The sequence below is a fragment of the Athene cunicularia genome (genome assembly GCF_003259725.1).
Source record: "Athene cunicularia isolate RWA chromosome 3 unlocalized genomic scaffold, athCun1 chr3_part1, whole genome shotgun sequence".
Taxonomy (NCBI): domain Eukaryota; kingdom Metazoa; phylum Chordata; class Aves; order Strigiformes; family Strigidae; genus Athene; species Athene cunicularia.
This window is the reverse complement of record NW_020799097.1, coordinates 37,554,092-37,567,412: the sequence shown is the minus strand read 5'-3', so window position 1 is coordinate 37,567,412 and position 13,321 is coordinate 37,554,092. Positions and strand designations below refer to the sequence as shown.

Below are 13,321 nucleotides of genomic sequence, written 5' to 3'. Positions count from 1 at the left end.
GTGGGAAACCAGGCATTTTACTTCCTGTCTCAAGGCACTATTCGTAAGGCCACAGACTGTAGCGAGAGTTCTCAGAGTTAAATAGATCAAGGTTTTATTTTTCCTTTTTACAGTTGCATGAAGTTGAGAGAAGATTGTGATTAAGAACTGCAAAATTTTGTTTGAAATAACCCTTGATATTCTTTGGTGCACCCAATGCCACCACTGGTAGCTTATCAGCATGCTGTCTGCTTTGGTTAAGAGAAGTAGAGCCAGGGTTTAAGAAAAAACAAAAATTGTTAATTCTGTTGTTGCAGTAAGCATTCCTAGCTGTCTCTCAGGTCTACACATGATCTGAACTAAAGTGTGCCTTGATATTCAGTGTTTTGTAATATTGATACTTTTATGAATGTTTGTATATATATATATATATATATATATATATATATATATAAAAATCACTTTCAAGCTTGTTTATTGCACAAAAAAGTTATCTGAAGACAGAGGAGTGCAGATTCACCTCTGTTTTCTGACAATCTTTTTTGAAGCAAACAGTTGAGTAAAATTTAGAAAAGTCTGCTCCGCTCAACTCCTCTTTTTGGACCATTCTGGGGATTTGAAGTTGTAGAAGTCACATGGATTCTTTTAAGTTGGACTCCACTCCTTTGGAGCACTATCAGACAGCAGCAAAGAGAGGACAAGGAACTACTCTGGTTCAGAATTATTTGGGAAGTAGTGATATAAGAAATTAAAATATCAAGAGGAAGGAATGGCTTTCAAAGTATTGTGCCTTTTATTAAACTATCCCAGAAAGGAAAAATAAAGAATTCAATTTATGCTGTAAAATAGATTATTATATTTTTAAACTTTTTAAAAAATTATGCTCTGTATTACTTGCTTACTGAGGATCTCTGCAAAATGAATTATAGATTTAAATATGTATAGGCTGTAATATTTTGCAGACAATGAATGAATTCCAAAATGCCATAGGATGCTTTTGGCACGTTTTTTTAAAATATTTATCTGAAGCTTGTGGACTGCTCACATCTGTGAAAATTCTAAATGAACATTGACAGTAATAGGGAAAAACCACTGCAAATACACTGCAGTCTCTCTTGAAATACAGTCATTTTTGTTTCCCTTAAATGACTGGTTTTTAAAAATGTAAACTACAGCAAAGAAACCAAGAGTAGATAGTGTCAGCCTCTTTTGGCTACTCCTATTTCCCCCAAACTAAAAGTGTTTTGATTTTTACAGATAAAAGTGCCTGCTATGTGCTTTTTCTAATTTTGACTAACTTGGATAGGTTGCCAGGATGACATAGGATGGATTAATTTTCTGGTTTATTGTGATGATTATGTGGAAGTTTTAAAGTTTGATTTCAAACAATTTATTTTAAATAGGAAATAAGTACCCAAGCCTTATATAGGAAAGCAGATGTGGTTTTGTAAAATCCATGAAGAAATATTTCATTGACTTTAAAATAAAAGAAGTTATAGCATATGTATATTTTGAGGGTTTGTTTGTGTTTGTCTGCATTTAGTAAAAGCTATAATAAATATGTTGAAACATTGTAGAATAATTTGTAAAAAAAAATATAAAATCATATTGAACAAATGCTGATGAGAGCAAGTGATATTAAAGGAGTATTTCAAAGACAAATCTGAATACTTCTTTGCAGAATGATAGAGAATTCTAGGTTTAATTAAGAGATTATTGTCTTGGTTTTCTTGTCTGCTACTTAATTGTCCTATATTAACTTGATTTTTATTATGCCACTCAGGTTATCTTACTTGTTGTTCACTGTATGTTGCTTTTTAAAGGTATCTCTAGAGTGTTCAATTGTATTTCTTGAACACTGAGACTATCCACTTTTAACGTTAGCTCTTGGGGCCTCAAGCTGAAATGGAACAATTTCTTTTATTGAACTATAATAGTATTTTTAAGTCTTTGTTGAACCTATACCAAAAATGTTTGATACTACTGATTCTGCATAAACTTTATTAAAACATAAAGTCTCCTAGTTGAGAACTGTTCAGCTCTGCAAACGGAGAAGCATATTGAGCAGTGTCCTGCACCTCCTTATGTGTCCTATATATAAATCATCCATATCTGCAGCACAGGCTCTCTCTTCTAGTCTGGTTTTGTGATAACCTGGTGCTGCTTTGGAGATGCTGATTGGAAGGTATTATCTCACTTATCTAATATGTGGCATAGCTACATTTCCTCTAATGGGAAGGAGCTGCCCATTTATATTGGCCTGAAACAGAGCAAAGTCAACCACAGGCAAACCTAAACTGCAGCTATGAATGGGAAAAATGCGCTGAGTTTACTTGTGGTAGCACAAAATTTTATGATTAGTTCAGTGCTCAGTGACCGAGAGTCAGGACCTTGATAGCAATGGTCCTAAACTGAGATTCAGCATTTGTCATCGGTTTTCAGAAGAGCTAAATGATTCTTTTTGTCCAAGACAGTTCTGCAACAGAGAAGTCGTCAAGAGAGAGTGAACTGGGGCATATCCTAAACAGAAGTAGATTTAACTACAAAAACCCCATGAGCTCCTAGTGAGAAGCAGCATACATGAAGCACAGAGGCAAGTGCTGCCTCTGGAAATATAGTCTGCTTGAGAGAGATCTGCTGGAGAAACCAGCTCCTCTGCCTGCAGTGCCCTCTGCCTAGAATCCCTTCCACAGGGTGCAGCCCTTCAGGAATAGGCTACTCCAGCATGGGTGCCCAGTGGGGTCACAAGTGCTGCCAGCAAACGTACTCCGGCGTGGACTCCTCTCTCCCCATGGGTCCAGAGGTCCTGCCAGGTGCCTGCTCCAACATGGGGTTCCCATGGGGTCACAGCCTTCTTCGAGCATTCCAGCATGGGGTGCTCCATGGGCTGCAGGTGGATCTCTGTTGCACCATGGACATCCATGGGTGCAGGGGCACAACCTGCCTCATCATGGTCTTCACCATGGGCTGCAGGGGAATCTCTGCTCCGGTGCCTCGAACACCTCCTGCATCTCCTTCTTCACTGATCTTGGTGTCTGCAGAGTTGTTTCTCTCACATATTCTCACTTCTCTCTCTGGCTGCTGTTGCACAGCAGTTTTTTCCCCTTCTTAAATATGTTATCACAGAGATGCTACCACCATTGCTGATATGCTTGGTCTTGGCCAGTGGTAGGTCTGTCTTGAAGCCGGCTGGCATTGGCTTTATCAGACATAGGGGAAGCTTCTAGCAACTTCTCACAGAAGCCACCCCTGTAGCCCCACCCCCGTTATCAAAACCTGGCCACAGAAACCCAATGCAGTCTTTTACCATTTAGATGTGAATGTACGATTGATTTCAGAAATCTAGTTTAGATAGCCTGGCATAGCCCATGTTATCAACTGCTTAAAAGGGGTGAAGACAGAACTAACTGGGAATAAAAATACCTGATTGATACCACTCATTTTATTTCCTGTTTGCTTCTATTGTGAACGTTCTGCTTTTCCCAAGTAATTTTGAAATCTAAATGTATAGCTGCTATATCCTAATTATCCAGTACTTGTGTCCATAATGTGCTATTAAATACAAACTGAGAGTTTGTGTTCTTTATCAACAGGCACCAAACTCCTGTTCTTTATTAACAGGCACCACACTTTGAGTGTGTTACAGAAAGAGACCAGACAAATACACATGTTTTATTTACCTGAATTTATACATAAAGAAAAGTCTTATGAGTGACCTGATAAACTTTTAGAACTTCTATTTCTATTTATTAACTGTGGGTTGCCTTTGTGACTGAGAAGTGGGCTCTGTTCAGAAGAAATATTTATCCCTGTGCTGTACATGTTTGACATTATTTGTAGGTAATTTATTTCTTTAGGACTGCTTCCCTCCAAAACCTTGGTTTCTTCAAGTTAGTCTTAGCTCTATCCAGGTCATAATTAATAGATTGACTTATGTGAGTAGTAAGTTTCAACCTCCTAGCTAACAAAGTACAGAAATCTGGTTATCAGCTGCATAGAGCTGGATAGTGAGCTGTTGCTTTGAAAATAATACTGGGTCATTGGATAGCAATGATTCTAAAATAGAAATTTTTCCTTAAAGATTGATGTTGTTATGCTGTGTGCTTTGTGAATGGGTGTTGTTATGGGAAGCTACAATGCTATTCATTTGCATTAAGAGTCTGGATAGCAGCTTTGAAGCTACTTAGGAAGTCCAGAAAGTTCTGCAGAAAAAAGATGTATGTGTAAGGGTGCTTCTTAGTAGGTTTATGGGTGCTTCTTAGTAGATTTACAGGTGCTTTAAAAATAGATGGATTCAACCATATTGGATTTCAGCTGTAGGCTGGAATAGGTATGATGTTATCACAGATTACAAAATTCTGTAGGATCCTGAAGGAAGATGTCAATGAATTCTAGCACTGTATGAGCAGATGGAGCAACATGCCAAGGCACTCAGTAGCTCGGGAGTGTTACGTATTAAAGAATTGGAAACAGTAATGATGTCTTCAAGGAGACAAATGGACAAATACACGGAAGTCTGGCTGCAAAGCCAGAGCATAATAATTGAATCGATGTCTTGACTATGATAAAGTACATGGTGGACAAAAGGGAAGAGGGTTGTTAAGTTCTTCTTTTTTTATTGTCAGTTGAAAATGAGCCTGGAATGGATCTTTTGGTAAAGAAAGTAATGTCTCCAGTGAGAAACATACAGTTTGCCTTTCCTCGAAAGTAGAAATCCATCATTCTGTTGCGATACCAGTAAAAAGAGTGGTGTGCTCTAAATCTCTGCTTAAATCATAGGTCTTTGATCTGGGGGTGGTGGCTGATGACAAATGGTACTGCTTGAAAGCTCTTGCTTGTTAAGGAAGAATACTTTAGGTTTGGGTTTCCAGAAAGCTAGAATAGGCAGAAACATGTTGTGGGGAAACAGGTCAGATCACTGTCTGTGCAGAGACTGGGAAAGACTTGAAGAGAAGTTTAAGAAATGAGATAGACCAGCTACTCCTTCAGTAGGCTGGTGCTGTTCCCACTGACATACACCAGCACAGTTCTGACTGACCATAAGGAGGGTAGGATTCTTTCCATCATCTCTTAAATTGTTTGCTGCTTTGACCAGTAAAAAAGATCAGTTGTGAAAATATTTGTTTGTACTATAGTTCTACTGCTTTTGAATTAAAGGAAGCTGGTCTACACATGGGTGTGTGAGGAGATATCTCAGCGTATGCATTCTATAGCGCTCCTAAAATAAGATCTGGAATACTCCTACAGGAAGAAGGAGAGGGGCAAAAGGGTGTGTAAGCATTAACACAACCTACTGGAATAAGGAGACCAGTTAGCCTTCAACAGAAAGCTGTTATGCCTTGAGGTGATACCTGGCAACCATTTAACAATATGTAGAAAAACTTGCAGAAGTCTGAAGATGCCATAGCTGAGTGAGATCACAGAGTGTTGGGTGGGCAGAATGTGATTGCTCTTTGGATTTGCGCCAGGTATTCTGGTTAATGTTTCTTTATCTGTCTCCCGGCAGCTTGACAAGTAAAATAGGAAGTGATTCTGCCTTATGGAAAAAGAATATAAAAATATTATTCCCATATCGCTAACGTAAACTATAAAAGCATAGTCTGTATAGAAGGAAACTATTTTAAAATGCCATTTCTTAGTCTTCATTATTTTTGTGAGCTGTGGCATTGTGAATTGATGAAACAGATCAGGGAGCTATATTCCTTCTGTTTCTTTTAGTGAGCTTGAGTTTTATACGGAAAATAGAAGAAAAAATGAGTATTAAACACCTTGGCTGTATGAGAAAGGATCTTACCTGAAACTTGTTACAAGTGAGGATGTTATTCTAATTTTACTGACTATTTTGTTTGCTCAGTCCACTTCCAAAATTCCTAAATATGATCCTGAAAATGACTGAACATTGTACATCTGAACAGCTCACTTTCTGGCGAACCCTAGTTCTGGTTCTTCTCAATAACTATTTGCCTGTATAATTCAGTTTTTAGATAGAAGTTTTTCTTGCTGTTGATTCTTCAGTCTTTGATACATTTTCTATTTTCATATGTAGATGTCCCACCAAATTAAAAAAAAAATATCATTGTGTGATGGGGGGTGACTAGCTAACACATTTCTGGTTTTAAGTCACTGGTGAGCCTGCTGCTTGCTCTTTAGTTCATGTTTTCATACAAAGTCCATTCCACTCATCATCTGCCAGAGAAACTAAACTCTATGATTGCCTTGTTTTCCTCTTTGTTGACCACTTTGAATTTTCTGCACTGATGTTTCCATGTTACTTTCTTGTGTCTGTTAGATACCAATTTACTTTGTTTCCAGACCATTTATGAGCAAACAGCCCTGTAATTCTCTTACACCTTTTCACTGGTGAGAAACTTTTTAGTACTTAAAATTATCTACTTATATTTGCCTCTTTTCAGGTAAGGTGGAAAAACTGAGACTGGGAGGAGAGCAACAGGGTTTTATGACCTTCTTTGTAACAAAGTAGACTCAACTTTACTTCTTATTAAAAAAAAAGTCCAGTCTGCTGAACACACAGAAATCATATTTCAGGTTGCGTTCCCTGCTTCCACAGAAAGGGAATGCATTTTCAGCTGTATTTTTTATAGAGCAGTAGCTAGTGACTAGTTAAATTAATCAGAAATGTCTATTCTGCATGATTATCCTGGGGACATATTCCATTAAGTGACTGTTTTTTCTATTTTAAGGTGATGTTTAGAATGTGAATAAATGCTGTCTGTAAAACTTACTGTATTCTGTTCTGGAACCTTTACTTGCCTCTTCTGCTCTTTATTTTCTACCCATTTTTGCCTTCTCGTGTGATTTCTAAAACCTGGACTTAATACTGGGACCAGTGAACAAGGTTAAGAATTTTTTTTCAGTTGGAAATGTTCAGCCTAGAATTCTTTGAAAAAAAATTCAACAGCAAACAAAATTAAATCCATGTGACATCCCATGTAGCTACTAAATTCTCAGGGATTGAAATTCAACTGTATAAGTAAATACGAATTTCAGATAAAGTTTAGTCTCCTCAAGTGCTGATGCTATTGGATAACTGGAATTTGCGAAGTACTCCACTGCTCCAGCAGTATACTGCTTCTCTGAATTCTCCTAGGAGGAGCCAGGATACTGGTGAGGCCAAAATTTGTCAAGATTTGATAGGAAACGGAATTTTGATGTAGGTGAATAAGAAATGATGAGCTATATGGCTTAATGCTAACATCAATTTTGAAAGAGATACTCAATCTTGTTCTATGTGTTTTTTAAGCCACTCCTGCATGAGGAGTTTGGGAGGAGACCATTCTCCCATTTGCCTGTTTTTTTGGACCATCTTCTGAGAACTCTAGCATTCAAAAGTTTGTATCCAGCACACCAGTTTTAGATGAAGCAGAGCTCCAATTCCACCTGGAAGTTACTGTGCTCCTGTGATATAGTTAAAATGAACTGTCAGAAGTGAGACCCTGTTTACATATTTTTTAAGTGTAGCTCAGATGCTGAAGAAAACCCTGGGGACACTTAATAGCTAATAATTTTATGTCAGCCTTTCCTGTCAAGGCAAAGCATGCATTCCCAATACAAAACAATGCAGAAATAAAGTGTGGCTCTTTTACAATGGTACTGATACTTAATAAAATGCAAATGCTAACACCTGAAAATGTTGCTGTTGGATTATACTTCTTTCCCAACCTACATTCAGATCATTTACAAAACAGCTGAGTGCCTGATTAAATCTTCCAAAATAATTCTCAAAACATTCCATAATGTTTTTTTACAAGGTAATTGTGTTGAAGAAGATGCAAGTCACAAGAAAAAGAATTTCATTTAAAGACATTATCTTAGTCTTACATGCTGCTCTGTTTATGCAAAAGTGACTTGCCAGGCCATTTTTGGCCATTCCAATAAAAATTGCTGGTACTGTGGATTACCTAGAGTTCTCATTGAAATGAACAAATAGTGAGTGCTTTTGAAAGACAAGCAATCTATTTAGGGTGTCCACCTGAAGATTTAGAGGCCTGTTTGTCATCTTGTAAGCTTAAAAATGCTCGAGACGGTCCTTTAGTAGTTGCAGCTTTCCTTTAATTATTTTGTGTTGTATTATTGAAATGCACCTGAAGCATGTGTGATAATAGCTCAACATTGTAGGCAAAGACCTGAACCTATTGAAGTTAATGTCAAAACTCTCTTTGGCTTCAATGGTGCAGAACTGGACTGCAAATTAATAAACCAGCCAGCTGGATATACTGTGGAGAAATAATTATTAGAGACTCTCTGAAAGTTCCTCATTAACACTATTGCATGTGAACTTTGCAAACATATGCTTGGAGCTAGTCTCTGATAGGTATTCGTTAGACAAGTGAATTAATAACTGTGGCTGCTCGTTCATTCAGAGGGTTTGCTGTTATTTTTGTCATTTCTTTGAAGACTTAAAATGGTATAAATGGTTTAAAGGCTTCACTCCACTAGATGGGGAAAAAGATGCTTATAGTGTAGTACTTGCTTACACTCTGCAGTTATTGATATGATGTAATATTTTTACGCTTGGGTAAGTATAGATTTTGAATAAAAGAATTTAATTAACACTGAATAAATGTTCTTCATAAGGGGAAAATTCTCTAGTTCTATTTCATTAATGCTTCATGCTTCTAGCAGTTAACTAATTTAATTTTGCTCCTGCTGTTCAAAGTCTGTGCTTTTCTTTCCTTCTGTCTTTCAGTCTGTCTGCCTTTTAAACAGGCTTTGTTTGTGTTTTATAGTAGGGAAGAGAAGATCAGCCAGAGAAATAAAACAAAAGGAAAAGTGCAAATAATTTTTTTTCTTTACTCAGACTTTGTGTAAAACACAGTGGTCATGTATCTATGACTGTGCATAAAATAGATAATATGAAATATTAGGTATTTGGAATGATCTCTGAGATTTAAAGACCAGAAAGCCTATTTTAAAAAGTCAGCTAAAGGAAGATGAATTATTTTAAATAATAGGTAGGTAGGATCAGTCACATTATAAAAGTAGTCCTTGCACATGAAAACAACCATGCTCATATAATTTGGCTTACTAAGAAATAGAAAGGATTTAGTCTTTCTTGAGTCTATTTATCTATGCAATACAATAGGAATTTGTGTAAAGTGCTTGAATTCAGACTACAAAATTAACAAAGTGTTCAAAGTGAATAAAAAAATATCTATTCAAATTGTCTGTTAAGCAATAAGGGTTTTAGTGTGAGAAGTCCAGGAGAATGATTCTTTTTAAAGCCCGAGGCAACATTTTTTCAGTTTTCTTTTTTTCACTAACTCAGTACAACTGAATTAAAGGTTTTCACGCAGAAATGTTAAGTTCCTGGCTTTAGTCTGTGCTAGTTCTTGATGTTTATCTTACAAAGCTGATAAAATTTTGAGTAACTTCAGGTTATTTCATTCAGGTCTTAAGGTCATGCTGTGATCCTCAACTTTGGATCTTGCACATTTCTAACTGTGTTCTTGATTATCATCTGTCTACATTTCTACTAACTTATGCTAGTTTATTATTCATTGAATTTTCTGAAGTGCTAAATTTCTTTAGAATGCATGTAATTAGGTTTTAACAGCATATTTTTTAGTGGCCTTGCTCTAAAGAAGGAGTTTTAAACAGTATTTTGGAAGTCTTACAGCAGACCGATGCCCTATAATAATTATACTTCAGTCATCCAAAATGATACCTCAAGGGAGCTATGACTTCAGTGTATAATTTGTTCATATACACTTGTCCTTGATGGTGAAATTAGATTTAAAAAATAAGAAAAAGAATAGAAGGAAAGAAGCTGGAAAAATTATTCTCCTTGAAGGTCATTAATGTTTTCTAAAAAGTAGATAAAAAATGAACATGAAAATTTCATTGTTAAAGAAATAGTGCTAGCTTTATTTTGGATAATAAGATTTTATCAGTACAAGAAAAGGTCTCGTAATAATAAAACCTAATTGTTATTTTCATCTGAAACTGGAAAGTGTTCAATGGCTGAAAAACAGCCAAAGAAAAAGAGGGGAAAAAAAAGAAGACTGGAGGGAATAATATGGATTGCATAGAACTATGAGCTGAAGGACAGATTCATACTAAATTGTAATATAAAGAAAAGAGGGTGTGAAGGAAGAGGGAGGACAAGAGAAGGACAAGAGTCAACCAAAACTGCAAGATAATGTTTAATTCAGAAGTATTTTCTGTCCAGTATTTGACTAAAGTATCTTTCAAGTGAATGAAAGAACTTGATACATAAAAGGAAGCTTAGGGAGCAAACTGAAGAGGGAGTGTGAAATTTGCATGGCATTTAACCCCCCCAAAAAAGAGCAGAGTGGAAAAACTCAGATTGGAGGTTTTACAAAACATTGGAATGGTTTGTCTTGAAGGATGCCTTAATGACCAATCTTTGTAAATGAGCTTGTTCACTTCAAAAATGCATGCAACAGAAATACAGTATTTACAGAGTCACAGTGTCATTAATGTTGGAGGTAATCTTTTGGTATCATCTAGTCCAACCCACTGCTAAAGCAGAGTCAGCTATAACTGGTTGTCTGGGACCATGTCCAGTTGGATTTTAAATATCTCTGAAGATGGAGACTCCACCACCTCCTTGGGCAACCTGTGCCAGTGTTCTACTATCTTCACAGTAAAAAAGTATCTTCTTGTGTTCAGAAGGAATTTCATGCTCTTTAGTTTGTGCTCATTGCCTCTTGTCCTGTTAGTGCGTACTACTGCTGTTAGTGGGAAGGATCTTGCGCTCTCATCTTCACTCCCTCTCATCAGATATTTATACAAATTGATATGATCGCCCTGGATCGTCTCTTCTCCAGTCTGAGCTTGAACAGTCCCAGCTCTCAGCCTATCTTAACATGAAAGATGCTCCAGTCCCTTAGTCATCTTCATGGCCCCTTGTTAGCCCTTTGTTAGCCCTTACCTTGCTTCATTAAGTCAATATCTTTCTTGCCCCAGGGAGCCTGGATCTGGACCCAGCACTCCAGATGTGACCTTACCAGTGCTGAGTTGAGGTGAAGGATCACCTCTCTAAACTTGTTAGCAACACTTTTCTCAGTGCAGACGTATGTCCACTTTAAATGTTCCATAACTTGGTCCTCCTTCACCAAAGGTAAATCTTCTTATTACATATCTGGGATTCCTGCAGGCTGGTCATACCAGTAAAGACTGAAGCAAAGAGGGTATTTCTGTGTCCTTTTGGCCTTTCTGTGTCCTTTTTCAGTAGGGCCTGTGGAGGAATACAGCCTAATGCGGTGCCACTTACTGCTTGTGTCTCATTGAGAATCTGAAAATAGCCACCTCCTGACTCACTTGGTTCTCATCCTCTGCTAAAATAGTATGCTGTTCCTAGTGATGGCTGTTGTTGCAGTTAATCATTTAATGAGAATAAGTAGGGACCCAAAACCATCTCCATTCCCACAATGTAGGGTTGACTGTATCTGTTAGATATTGGTCTAGATGTCTACAGTGAGGGTTAGGTTGGGAGTGCAAGTATTCTTCATAAATAGAGCAAGATGTTTTTCTGTTGCTGTAACACAGATAGTAACAAAATGCATGAACCTTGTGTTACCTGTATCCTGAGGCAGTAGTCTCTAAATAATCTCATTATCCCAGCCCACTGAGACAAGCAGTCCCTAAATATCTCATACATGTGTGCATATATGTGTAATTGCAGTTAATGTCTTTTACTGGAACCACTGTTTTAACATCTATTTTATTTTGAAATGGGTCTCATTTCAGCCAGTTAGCCAGAGTGCTGCCAAAACCTACGTGTGAGCTGTGTTTTGCAGTGATAAATGAGTACAACTTGTCTCAAATTCCATTTGTTTTTTTGCTTGGATCCCTTTTCAGAATATGATGGGTGGCCTACTTTTGTGGGTTTGAAAAATGATTTTCCTGTTCCTTTGTGACATTATGGGTCTTGTAAACTGTTGCACAGCCTTTTGGAGTAGGTGGCATTACTAGGATGGATATTAATTATTTTCAGGCTGCTGATACATCACTTCTGCATGATCTATATTTGTCCCTTGAATGTTCCTCATTTCTTGCTAATTATAGGTGGTCTTGAGGGAACTGGCTTCCTAAGTTAAATAAACTAGTGTAACACACAGAGTGGTTTTGAAGTGTGTTCAAGTGAGAGTTGATTCATGTCACCTACTTGCATATTCACAACGCCCAGACTTTTTACAGTTATGGGGTGGGCATCCACTAATGCTGCTACCTACCCTCCCCATTTGGGAGCAAGCTTTCCAAATTCCCTTGCCCTGAAAGCATGTAAATTATTTTCTCCTCTGTTTCCCGGCTTGTTGAGCAAACTGGTTTTGTTGTTTCTGCTTTAGGAAATGTCAAATTTTTGTGTCTTTTTGCTGCCTGTCAATATTTTTCCTCTGTTCTATCCATTACATTTTTTTTAAACGAGATTTAAGTTCTTCAGCAGATTTTGCAATTACTGTTACATCAGTCATCTGAAACTGAGAAGCGAAACAGCTTGTGTTCGTTTTTTTTCTGTTTGTCTATTTTGCTTATCTAAAAAAGCTTCTCTCCATCTTTTTTTACTTCCTTTCTCTTCTTTTCTCTTCCCTCCACCTGCAGGCCCCCGAAAATTGGAAACATGAGAGGCCTTGTCTGAGCATCAGATTAAGAGCCAGGAAATGCTGACTCTTTCCATGACTCACTGTGTGTGTCCTTGGGCAATCTGTTACTATTACAGACAAAAGCTGTGCGTAGCACTTGGCTGAAAAATTAAAAGCACGGTGAATGATCCAAGGAGATTATTTTCAAATTTAAACCAAAGCATGGCAAAAGTGGACAGGAAAGAGAGGATGCAGAAGATGAATACTGGAGGAGCAGTTTGTGAGCTGCATAAATTGTCTTGTGAAGGGAGATGGCTATTGCTCACAGTAATTTCTTTCTTGTTGAAGCTTTTGGTTCCATCACAGTGCAGGTATATGCTGTGATAGATGATGGACACAGAGTCTTCAGTTTCAGAGCTGTTACATTCTTATTTGCAGTGAAGTAGATAAGTACGAGTGGTGGAAGAAGAGAGGGTGCAGAGATGAACCTGCACTCAACTTCATAAATCCAACCCTCTGAGGGTTTTCCTGGGAGGTGAGTTTCGTGGTTTTGATTAAATCTATGTAAATGCCTGAGGTTTTTCTATTTGTTTGCTTTTCTTTTTTTACATTTCACATCTTAAAGGATGTGAATTCTTCCTTCCCAATTTAGAAGAAATAATGGAGATCCTTGAAGTGAGCAAAGGTCTGGGGTTTCTAGGCAGTGTCACTTGGAGGTCAGGGAACTTCCAAAAGTAACAGAATATGATATACTAGAGAAAGCTGCCTTCTGTATT

The 13,321-nt window shown here is 37.4% G+C and overlaps 1 protein-coding gene across 2 annotated transcripts in view; it reads left to right on the top strand.

Annotated features, from left to right (window-relative positions):
* Positions 1 to 13,321, top strand: part of UBE3D (ubiquitin protein ligase E3D) — a 93,203-nt gene that overhangs the window by 59,449 nt on the left and 20,433 nt on the right. The window lies entirely within an intron of this gene.